Source organism: Syngnathus scovelli, chromosome 20, assembly GCF_024217435.2.
Source record: "Syngnathus scovelli strain Florida chromosome 20, RoL_Ssco_1.2, whole genome shotgun sequence".
NCBI classification, from domain to species: Eukaryota; Metazoa; Chordata; class Actinopteri; order Syngnathiformes; family Syngnathidae; genus Syngnathus; species Syngnathus scovelli.
The window spans coordinates 1930677-1943279 of NC_090866.1; the positions used below are offsets into that span (position 1 = coordinate 1930677).

A 12603-nucleotide genomic window follows, 5' to 3' on the forward strand; every position below is an offset into this window, starting at 1 on the left:
TTTAGTCAAAACGTGCATTATGATTTTTCACCTTCACTAGTACACTAATAATAGTGTACATAGTATAATAATATAATATTACAGCCTCTTGAGTGAGCAAGTGTAAATGTGTTTCTTTTGTGGTTCAGGTTTCTGGGAGAATACACATTGCCAGTTTAATAAGGGATCCCCTCATTTAAATGTGGCTTCACTCACACTGGCTAGTGGTCATCTATCGACGGGAAGCTTTTTTTTGCTTTATAGCCTACATCATAATTCTGTTTAGTCCTATGTAAATTCTAACCTCCAATCCTTTTCAAGAAAATGATCTCGTTGATAGTATTATCAGCCATGATTAACTACTTTTGCTTTAGTGTACTGTACTGTACTTTAGAGGACAATGTGGCAAAGAGGTCAGGTGCGATGTGAGCTGGGTGGCAGCCAATTACAGAAGTTATCTCGAAGGACCAGGGACGTGTGGTCAGGGGAGGCAAGGGAGGCCGTGCCTGCCCTGCCATCATAAAAAGGGGAAAAAAACAAATTCAATTGTCATGTTCATTAAATAGTTTTTATTATAAATGTTATAAATAACATAATTTTCTTTTTAATTTCAGTAGTTTTGTATCATTTTGAAACAAAATCACTGAATTTTTATAGCTAAAACCGAAGACGAGTCGCTTGGAGGAGGCAACGTCCTGCCTTGCCTCCTCTGAGGATTGCAGAATCACACGGCTGCCGATGCTGACAGGCTATGTAGTTAGATTGAACTGCTGTCTGTCTCTATGTCGCTGTTTAAGTGTACACTAATAACTAATTTCCGTAGTTAAGCTGATGTATATAGCATCTAGTGTTTTTTGTCATCTGTCTGTAACGTCATGTTTCTTTAGAAGAGCAAAACTGCTTTGAAAAGCGACCCAACAGAGGCAACGAAAGAAAGTTCTCCAGCCTTATGGCAGGGAGCGCTAGTGATCCCGGGATGCTTCAGGCGCCCACCTCTAGAATAAGTGATCTCCAGTTCAAATTTACAGTGAACAACTGAGCAGTCGATCATTTATTTCAGTTTATATTCTTTTTTTTTTTTTCGTTTTTGCATTTCATTTTACAATGGAGGATTACATATTCGAACTCAAACAATTTTCAACTATGGGTTTTCGGTCAAAGCAGGAGGTCATCAGTAAAGGTAGACCATCTCCGGAGTTAAAAGGTTTGATTCGGACAACGGGACTTTAGAGCAGTGTGCCTTATTGAGTGTTTTTATGTGTGAAGACTGCTGATATGGGGTTTTAATTAAAATAGTCATGAACCTCACCGCACGTCACTGCTAAGGACATACGTATAATGTCACCTCTGGCAGGGAAGAGGTTCGAGCTTGTGTGAGGCAGAAGAGTTCAGCCTAGACAGACGGATTTGCCTCCATACACAGCTTGGGCTCTGGTACTCATCCTCTTAAATTGGGCTGGACTCTCTTCCACACTGGAGTTGCCCACGAAGAGAGGCCCTCCGCCATTGGGTGAAGGGCACATGTTGCTCAGCCACTCTTTTTGGAGTCCTTGGAGGGTTTGCTGGAGAGCGCTCTCACCGGGGACTCCTTTTTTGTGCTGGGGAACTTTAATGCTCACATGGACAATGACAGTGAGACCTACAATGGGGTGATTGGGAGGAATGGTCCTCCATCTGAACCAAATAGTGTTTTGTTATTGGACCTCAGTGCTCGTCACGGATTGTCTGTTGTCCATGAACACCGTATTCAAACATAACAGTGTGCATATGTGCACTTGGTACCAGGACACCCTAGGTTGCTGTTGGATGATCGACTTTGTAGTTGTGGCACCTGATTTGCGACAGTATGTATTGGACACTAGGATGGAGAAAGGGGCGGAGCTGTCAATTGATCACAACCCGGTGGTGTGTTGGCTTCGATGGTGGGCGAAGATGCTGATCCGACCTGGCAGACCTTGAAGGAGGGCAGGCAAGAGGAGTATAAGAATAGCAACCTTGGAGATGGGGGTTAGACCTTGATTGATTGACAATTTTATTCAGAATATTCAAATATACAAAAAGTACCGAGCTTCCTGTTTGTTATCAGATAAAGTCCTTGCATAAAACCAAATTAAATTGAGGAAGCAAAATAAACACACAGAGAATAAAAAGAAAAAAAGGACATACGGAAAGGAGTGAGAAGCATAGATTTTTAGCTCTCACCCCTTTATCAAAACAAAATTTATATTTTTTTATATAAAGGCAAACCTCAGTTTTCGAACGTCCCGGTTCTCGAACAAATTGGAATTCGAACGAAAAATTCGAGATTTTTTTGCTTCGGTTGTCGAGCAAATTTCGGAGGTCGAACCTCGCGAGATGAGCTGAGAGGACTCGAGAAAACCCGTTGTTATTGTATTTTTGTTACTTTGAGGATTGTATTAACCCCTAATCATGCCTCCAAAGAAAGGAAGTGGGAGCAGTAAAGTCATCCTAAAACACAAAGACGCTCTTGAAGCAATGCGACAGTGAGCATTAAGCACATTAAGCTCCCTGCGCACTGAGGTCCACTTAAATTTGGGAAAGTACATCAGGACTTTAAAAATTTTCTAAATTTCAGCGACGGCTCTGTCACAATAATGCGGCACGCTACGGTTGCGCGTTCGGCGGTGCGCTGCAGTTGCGCGATCGGACAAAAATGCGCAAATGAAAAAATGCTTGAAAAAGGCGGGTTTTGTATGTCTTGGAACGGATTAAATTTTCTTCCATTATTTGTAATGGGAAAAATAGATTCGGAATTCGAACGATTTGCTTCTCGAACCGCCTTTTGTGGTCGAAAACCTAGGTTTGACAGTATATATAGTATGTGTATATATATTTATATAGCTTTAGGAGGAATGCCCAGACTTCACCCTCCCCAGGTGGGACTTTTTTTTTTTTCTGTAGCTCAGGTAGTGTGGCAAATTTGAACAGGTTCCTAGCCCAAGTTACAGGGGGGGAACATATCCTCACATAACCCTGTAACTTGGGCTAGGAATGAGGGAACCTGTTCAAATTTGCCACACTACCTGAGCAGACCCCCAGGAAGACAGAAAAAAAACAGTTGGAGTCTAGGACTCACCGTTCTCAAAATAAGGTAGCACCCGTGAGGATATGTCCCCCCCCCCCCCTGTAACTTGGGCTAGGAATGAGGGAACCTGTTCAAATTTGCCACACTATCTGAGCAGACCCCCAAGAAGACAGTTGGAGTCCAGGACTCACCGTTCTCAAAATAAGGGGGGGGGGCGGGGGGAACATATCCTCACGGGGCACCCGTGAGGATATGTTCCCTCCCTGTATGTCATGCGGTCGCGTTTATTTTTCCGGTTTTCTGTCTCGTCGGTGTCGTAACTTTACTTCCTGTTTTATTTTGTCATCCCTTCCGTTTCAGTTCGTGTTTCCTTTCTTGGTGTTTGGTTGTCTTGTCTTCCCTGATCCCGATTGTGTGCACCTGTGTAGTTGACACTAATTGTCAGCACCTGTGTCCCCGCCCTTTTGTGTGTATTTAGTCCGTGTCTTCCCCTTGTCTTGTGCCAGTGTGTCTTGCCTCGTCCCGACCACCAGCGATTCTTTGAGGTCCGAGCTCTCAGTAAGACTCCTCCTTTTTGTCTCGCCACAGAGCGACGCCTTTTGTTAGTGCCTTGATCCCCATAGCCTTTTTGTCTCGCCACAGAGCGACGCCTTTTGTTAGTGCCGTGATCCCCATAGCCTTTTTGTCTCGCCCCAGTGCGACGCTTTTTGTTTGTACTTTTTGCCACGTGTTTTCCCTCGCAAGAGGCGTTTTGAGTTGTACTTTTGATCAGTGTGTGTGCTGGAATAAATCAGAGAAAGAAACGACTCTGCATCCGAGTCCTCCGCCTTGTTCCCAGCCTGACACTGTAACTTGGGCTAGGAATGAGGGAACCTGTTAAAATTTGCCACACTACCTGAGCAGACCCCCAGGAAGACAGAAAAAAAGCCAGTCGATGTCCAGGACTCACCCTTCTCAAAATGGGAGGGGGGCACAAATATTCACGGCTTGACATTTTTTATAGCGTTCCTGTTACAATTTTTATCCCACCACCTTTCACTTTGCTTGGGACAAAAGGAGCCTTCAGAACTGAAATTTCTTCAATTATTCATTCAAATCAATTCACTCAAATCATTCTCGTTATGAAAGATTTGATCACAAAACGTGTGTGGCTTTTTCTTAAATGAACACGTTTGACATTGCTATAGTGTCAGCTTTTAATTATATTGCGCTGTCATTTTAAAGCAAATTAATAAATGCAACAATATTAATTTGCTTTGAAAATACCTGAGTAATAAAATGGATGGATGAATGATGATCACAATTAAGTATAAAGTCTCCTTTGTAATATATACTCCTTGTAGCATGTAACGGTACCCAAGAGGAGTTTCTTTGCATCGAGGTTTATGCAAAGAGCTCACGTAATTATATCGTTGCTTTTGGGTGAAATAAATGAGTGTTCCGCCTGTACGACTGGTCTTTGAATGCACCCCGCTTCAATGGCAGAACGCGGATGAATTTAAAGACATCAAATGAGAACAATCCGTTATAAAAATTAAAATTGACTGACGCAAACGTGAATTCTTCATGTTTTTATTGAAAACAACATAGTGCTGACGCCGTACGACGCCGTACGGCATCGGTTTTTCGCTTTCCAAACAAGGCGTGTGCGCTCCCGCGGCAGGGGGAACAAAATCTCACGGGGGAACCAAATCGAGCACAACACCGGAAATAGCTCCAAGACGAGCGGATCGGCTGTTTGTAAGCACCGCGGATGAGATCGCGGAGCCTCATTCGACTTCCAGCGGCCGGTGCACTCGCGCAGGCCGCCCGGCACCGCCGAAAGGCCGTTTGCATGCGCCAAGTAGCCGAAAATGGCCCCGGCCCAGCGGTTCGGCACTTTACAAGCACCGCGGATGAGATCGCGGGGCCGCATTCGACTTCCAGCGGCCGGTGCACTCGCGCACGCCGCCCGGCACCGCCGAAAGGCCGTGCGCATGCACCAAGTGGCCGAAAATAGCCCCGGCCCAGCGGTTCGGCACTTTACAAGCACCGCGGATGAGATCGCGGGGCCGCATTCGACTTCCTGTGGCCGGCGCGCACGGCGAGCGGCGCCGGTGACCTTCCGGCTCCACCTGGTACCTCGCACGGCTCTCATCTTCCCCCCGCACGGACTTCCGAGCGCTCGGGGAGACGCTCGGAAGCTGCCGGTGCCGCCGTGGCGGGGAATTGCCTCGCTCTGGCGGACGCGGCGAGTAAAAACACCACCTCTCGCACTTAGCGCACACTCTCGCGTTGCTACGCCTCCCGTGGCACTTTAAGCGGCCGAACGGCGGGAGTAACTCTAACTCTCTTAAAGTGCTAGAGACATCCCTTTTTTTATTTCAATTAGAACGGAATTTGATAGAATGTATAAAGTGAACACATTTGCCGCATTGGAAATTAAAAATGGACACCGATTACTAAGAATAAAGCTGAAATGAAATGCCAGTTGACCACTGCGAATAAAGAAATGAACATCTGCAGCGTTTGGTTTAGGTTTTAGGCGCATTTTTAATTTTATTTCTTAAATCGCATTTTCTCGACGAGCTGAGCACGTTTTCTGAATTGTGCCCCACCCGTCACGCTTCGACATACTTTTCAAAGTCAAAGTCTCAAAGTCTCCTTTATTGTCAATTCCTCCGCATGTCAAGACACACAAAGAGATCGAAATTACGTTTCTCACTATCCCAGGGTGACAAGACAGCGTTCACAACGCACATACAAGTAAACAACACAGGAAAAATAAAACAAGAAGATGAACAATAAGAGTGATAGCACGCTAGCCGCTCCCGATGCACGGCAGAGTCCGGAAAGATAAGACAGAGTTCACAACGCACATACAAGTAAACAACACAGGAAAAATAAAACAAGAAGATGAACAATAAGAGTGATAGCACGCTAGCCGCTCCCGATGCACAGCAGAGTCCGGAAAGATAAGACAGAGTTCACTACGCACATACAAGTAAACAACACGGGAAAAATAAAACAAGAAGATGAACAATAAGAGTGATAGCACGCTAGCCACTCCCGATGCACAGCAGAGTCCGGAAAGATGACAGTCAACCAGGCCACTGTGAACATGAGCACACAGCAGGCACGCACTGTCCGGTTCGTGGATCCTATCAGGCGAACTCAACCCATCTTGTCGTCCCGCGAACGAATGTACGCCAGGATAATGGAAGGCACGGCTAGGCGAGCTGGGTTGGCCGCAAACCTGGCCCGACGTCTCCGCGCTGGCCCCTCTTCTCTTTTTGTTTACATTCACTGAAGCTAAACGCGTACAACTTGTGACGTCATGAGACTCTAAGAGTGGTGTGAGTTCATCAGAGCAACAGCCTGGGGAAAGAAGCTGTCTCTGTGTCTGCTGGTTTGGGCGTACAGAGCTCTATAACACCGTCCGGAGGGGAGTAGTTCAAATAGACTGCAACCTGGGTGAGAAGGGTCTGTTGAGATGTTACTTGCACGTTTCCCTGTCCTGGACAGGTACAAGTCTTGGATAGATGGGAGGTTGATTCCAATTATCTTTTCTGCAGTCCTGATTGTCCGTTGCAATCTGTGCTTGTCTCGTTTGGAAGGGGATCCAAACCAGACAGTAATGGAGGTGCAGAGGACAGACTGGATGATGGCAGTGTAGAAGGTCTTCAGCAGCTCCCGCAGCAGGTTGAACTTCTTGAGCTGTCTCAGGAAGTACAGCCGCTGCTGGGCCTTCTTTCGGACAGAGTCTGTGTGGCCGGTCCGGGAATCTAATACAAAAGGTGTCATGATTCGAACCTGCAAGGGGGAATCACCATGGATTTCTAGTCCATCACCTGGAGATGGACTAGAAATCCATTGGGGTCTCACCTCGCAGGTCCAGGTCCTGCCGACAATGATCCGACAATGATCACTCGTGGTGTTATATGAGATACTCACCACATTTGTACGGTGTGCATTACACAGTGTGTTGTTGTGGCCGAGTGGTTAAGGCGATGGACTAGAAATCCATTGGGGTCTCCCCTCGCAGGTTTGAATCCTGCTTACAACGATTCAGATCTTGAATTAGAATCTTGCTAGATCCTCGCAATACGCATTTTGACAATGTGAGGCCCACCCCAGTGTATGTTGTTGTGGCCGAGTGGTTAAGGCGATGGACTTGAAATCCATTGGGGCCTCCCCTCGCAGGTTCGGGTCCTGCTGACAATGATTCAAAGTTTGGAATCCTGCTGACGACAATTCCGATTTTGAAATAGAATCTTACTAGATCCTTGCAAGATGCATTTTGACAATGTGAGGACCTCGTCAATGTGTGTTGTTGTGGCCGAGTGGTTAAGGCGATGGAGTTGAAATCCGATGGAGTTGAAATCCGTTGGGGCCTGCAGACAACAATCCAACCTTTTAATTAGAATCTCATGGTGTATTAGGAGATACTCACCACATGCATTTGAACAGTGTGTATGACATTGCGTGTTGTTGTGGCCGAGTGGCTAAGGCAGACCTGGGCAAAATACGGCCCGCGGGTCACATCCGGCACTTTGTGCTTCCCTGTCCTGAGCATGACAGCATGAGGCCACTCGTAAATTATATTGATTACAACTTAATTAAAAAATAAATAATAATAATCTGTCGTGCATGCAATACAACTGTTTTGCTTTTATTTTGAAAGGTGTCACACTTCCGTGTAGCGTAGGTGTATGTGAGCTGTGCGTGAAGGTGAACAATGCGAAGTAATGCTGCCCGAGAAATAAATGTGTGCTGACCCTCAGAAAAGAAAAGTTGACAAGGAGCGCCGTGTTTTCAACAAGACATTGACTGCCAAGTATTTCTTTACAGAAATGAAAGGTAAAGTCTTGTGCCTGATTTGTGGTACACAGGTCGCTGTGTTTAAAGAATATAATTTAAGTCGCCACTACACGACCAAGCATAAGAAAAAATACATCTGTCTGATAAACAGCGCGCATCAGAGGCTGATGCATTGCTAGCAAAACTGCAAGCCCAACAAGGACCTTTTATCAAACTTCACACCCAGAGATGCAGCGGCTTTGTCATTTGAGGAAAAGTTAAAGAAGTTAAGAATAAATTGTACTGATTAATGATTGTGTTTTTATTTGACCTATACACCACAATTTCACGGAGCTTAATATAAATGTAAACAGAATAATTGTATTCTTCTAATTACCAGCACCAGCTATTTAAAATAAATAATTTAGTGCATTTTACAATGGAAGAAAATTGAGCAGGTTTAAGTTATCGTAGGTGTGGCCCTCTGACACAACTGAGGTTTTCCATTTCGCGCCTTGTAAAAATTAATTGACCAGCCCTGTTCTACACAAAAAATAATATGATAATCAGGGGGTTAAAATAAATCAAAGTGTGGAAAAAAAGAGTAATTTTATAAATTTAATTTAAAGTTGAAATTCAATATTGGTGTTTCGTACACAGTAATTTTACAATATAATTGATATGAATGTTTTTTATTTTCCCATTAGCCTTTTTTAATGTTCAAACTATTCTATGGCACACATAGAATAGGGGGTATAGGGGGCTCTGGAGAGAGATAGTACCTTTGATGGCTGACTGCTGATTCCCTTGGGATTGTCAGGCTCACCGGTTCTCCTCCATCTCCTAATCTATCACACGTGGCTCCAAGCGCCATACCCCGGTCACTCGCTTCAGCAAGCGTGCCAAACCGTGTGAGGGGGTGATGTTAACACAACATCACTGGGCGAATCCCTCTAGCGGGGGCGAACGGCCAGGGCGGAAGAGGATCCAGGAGGAATCCAACGGCTATGTGTTCGGGACCAGGGCGAGCCTCCGAGTGGGAGGACATCGGCTGTGGTCTGGCGTGGAGAGGGATGGGCTCCGCCACGCGACAATGCCCAAGACACACCGCAAGAGAGAACGACAGTTACAAAAAATTCCATACCGGCTCGGTCGTCGCCCGGGTTAAAAAGGACCGCCTCTTCCGTCGAGGGCTGTCAGGGCGGGAGTGGAAAATATGCTACTGATGGATCAAATAAGATCATCCGTGCCAGGACCAACATTGTCATTGGCACATGGAATGTGCGGACCCTCAGGGGTATTGGGAAGTTGGAACAACTGGACCATGAAATGAAACGATACAGATGGAACATCTTAGGTCTATGCGAAGTGCGCTACAAGAATTTTGGAGAAAGAACCACACCAGAGAATCATAAACTCTATTTTAGTGGCAGAGAAGACCGCCATGAACATGGAGTAGGGTTCCTTGTTAACAAAGAGGTCACAGGGGCAGTAATTGCATGCCAACCCATCAACAGCCGGATCATAACCATACGATTGAAATCACTGCCTTTCAACCTCACCATAATACAAGCGTATGCACCAACAACAGACCACCCAGATGAAGAAGTCGAAGACTTTTACCATCAACTACAAAAAGTAATTGACGAAACACCAAAAAAAGACATATTAGTCGTGCAGGGTGACTGGAATGGAAAGATAGGAAAGGATGCCTTCAACGACTGGAAAAGTACATGTGGACCCTACTGTAATGACATCTCAAATGACAGAGGGCTGCGGCTTCTTGAATTTGCCAGCTTGAATGAACTTAAAATCATGAACACTCTGGGGCCACACAAGAAATCAAGAAGAATGACCTGGCTCAGCCCAGGAGGACTTTACCAAAGCGAAATTGACTATATCATGATCCAACAACGCTTCAAATCTAGTGTAAACATCGCAAGGACAAGAACATTCCCAGGAGCAGATATTGGAAGTGACCACAGCCTCGTAATGATGACCTTTTCCCTACGTCTGAAAAAGATCCAGAAAGCTGGGGGCACCAGACTAAAATTCAACCTAGAAAAGCTGAAAGATCCTACCATTTTGGAATCCTTCAAGGCCAACATCGGAGGAAAATTTGCACCACTACTCGCATTGAATGAAGATGTAGATGTAGAATCTTTAACACACTCCTTTACCTCAGCCATCACTGAAACAGCTAGCGACATTATCGGAAACACCGCCCGAAGAAGAAACCATGGATAACTGACGAAATATTGGAGCTATGTGATAAACGCAGAGAGCTGAGATGGAAAAATAACACAACAGAGGGCCTGACACAATACAGAAAGACCAACCTACGAGTTAAAAAAGAAATAAACCAAGCAAGAGAAGCGTGGATTGGAGATCAGTGCAAAGATATTGAAGACAGCCTACTCAAAAACAACAGTAAAAAGGCCTTCCAGACAATCAAAGACCTCACCTCCACAAAGCGATCAAGGACCACAATAATACAAGACTCCAAAGGGAATTGCTTAACCGAAGAAGCACAAGTGAGAAAGAGATGGACAGAATACTGCTCCGAACTATACACACATAAAATAAAAGGCAACCCAAAAGTCCTTACTGCCCCTGCAGCAACAAACAATCACAAGGACCCTATACTGCGAGAAGAAATAGTTTCAGCAGTACAGTCACTAAAACCAGGAAAATCACCAGGCGTGGATAACATCACAGCGGAACTGATCAAGGCGGAGGGTGACCCGATCATAGATGCACTTTTACTTATCTGCAACAAAATCTGGACAACGGGCGAGTGGCCAACATCATGGACACAATCACTTATTATCACCCTTCTCAAAAAAGGCAACGTCCAGCTCTGCCAAAACTACCGCACTATCAGCCTCATCAGCCATCCCAGTAAGTCCCCCCAAAGTTAAAGTCCCAATGATCATCGTCACACACACATCTGGGTGTGGTGAAATTTGTCCTCTGCATTTAACCCATCCCCATGTGATTTTGATCCATCCCCTGGGGGAGAGGGGAGCAGTGAGCAGCAGCGGTGCCGCGCTCGGGAATCATTTGGTGATCTAACCCCCCAATTCCAACCCTTAATGCTGAGTGCCAAGCAGGGAGGCAATGGGTCCCATTTTCATAGTCTTTGGTATGACCCGGCCGGGGTTTGAACCCACAACCTTCCAGTCTCAGGGCGGACACTCTACTACTGGGCCACTGAGCTGGTAATGCTAAAAGTTATATTAAGAAGACTAATGCCCCAAGCCGAAAAGATAATAGCAGAAGAACAGGCTGGATTCAGACCAGGTCGCAGCACCACAGAGCAAATATTCAATCTTCGGATACTGTGCGAAAAGTACCAGCAACACCAACAGGATCTCTACCACGTATTCATCGACTTTAAGAAGGCATTCGACCGCGTGTGGCATGAAGCGCTTTGGGCAACCATGAAACTCTATAACATCAATGAGAATATAATTGCAGTCATTGAGAACTTATACAAGACAGCCACAAGTGCGGTATACCTACAAAACAACATAGGAGAGTGGTTTAGGACAACAATAGGAGTGCGTCAAGGTTGCTTGCTATCCCCCATGCTCTTCAACATCTTCCTTGAAAGAATAATGTCAGAGGCCCTTGAACAACATGAAGGCTCAGTAAGCATTGGAGGCAGAAAGATCACCAATCTCCGCTTTGCGGATGATATTGATGGTCTTGCCGGCGACGAACAAGAACTAGTCGACCTGATCCACCGATTAGAAGAGACAGCCACAGACTATGGCATGGAGATAAGTGCAGAAAAAACAAAACTAATGACCAACAACCCCAACGGATTCACCGGAGACATCAAGATTAACAACCAGACCCTAGAGGTAGTCAACAACTTTAAATACCTAGGTGCTGTGGTCTCAGATGAAGGATCTAAACCCGAAATACTTGCCAGGATTGCCCAAACTACAAATGCAATGACCAAGCTGAAGACCATCTGGAACAACAAAAATATCTCTACCAGCTCGAAGATCAGACTAATGCGCTCCCTAGTAATCTCAATCTTTCTATATGCTTGTGAATCCTGGACCCTAACAGCAGACACTGAAAAGCGAATCAAGGCACTGGAAATGCGATGCTACAGAAGACTCTTTGGAATATCTTACAAAGACCACATCACAAACGAAGAGGTAAAATCACGTGTAAAGAGTGCAATCGGACCATACGTCGACCTACTAACGACAGTCAAAAGGCGGAAACTGGAATGGTATGGCCATGTCACAAGATCAACAGGACTTGCCAAGGAGATCCTGCAAGGCACAGTGAACGGAGGCAGAAAGAGAGGGAGACAGAAAAAGAGATGGGAGGACAACATAAAGGATTGGACAGGCCTAAAAACATACGAGTTATTGAGAACAGCGGAGAACAGAGTGGAATGGAGAAAACTGACTGTCAAATCCTCAGCGGTGCCCCAACGGACAAAGGTCTAAGGGATTTGAAGTGGAAGTGGAAGAAGTGGATGGCACACACTAAGAATAAAATACATTTTAATTCCAACAAAAGGAGGAGGAAGACTGATGGATAAAACTGTTTTTTTTAGGGAGGACGCGATGAGTCAACGGTGGATCGTAACTACAAACGGAGCGATCAAACAGGAAAACGAGAGGGAAGTTTGTCCGCCGCTCCTGCACATAGTATGAGATTTGAGACATGATGTGTCATTGACATTTTTTTTCATGCGAGAACTTCTATCAATCAATCAATCACTATGCCAGTGCCACTTGAATTTCTTACAAGTCACGAAACATTCAGTA

General features: G+C 45.3%; 2 non-coding genes across 2 annotated transcripts; both read left to right on the top strand.

Moving 5' to 3' along the window:
* The first annotated feature begins 6988 nt into the window (after positions 1-6988).
* On the top strand, positions 6989-7070 carry trnas-aga (transfer RNA serine (anticodon AGA)). Its single transcript has one exon. It is a non-coding gene; the product is annotated as a tRNA-Ser (tRNA).
* Positions 7071-7146: 76 nt separating this feature from the next.
* Positions 7147-7228, top strand: trnas-uga (transfer RNA serine (anticodon UGA)). The gene has a single exon. It is a non-coding gene; the product is annotated as a tRNA-Ser (tRNA).
* Positions 7229-12603: the final 5375 nt, after the last annotated feature.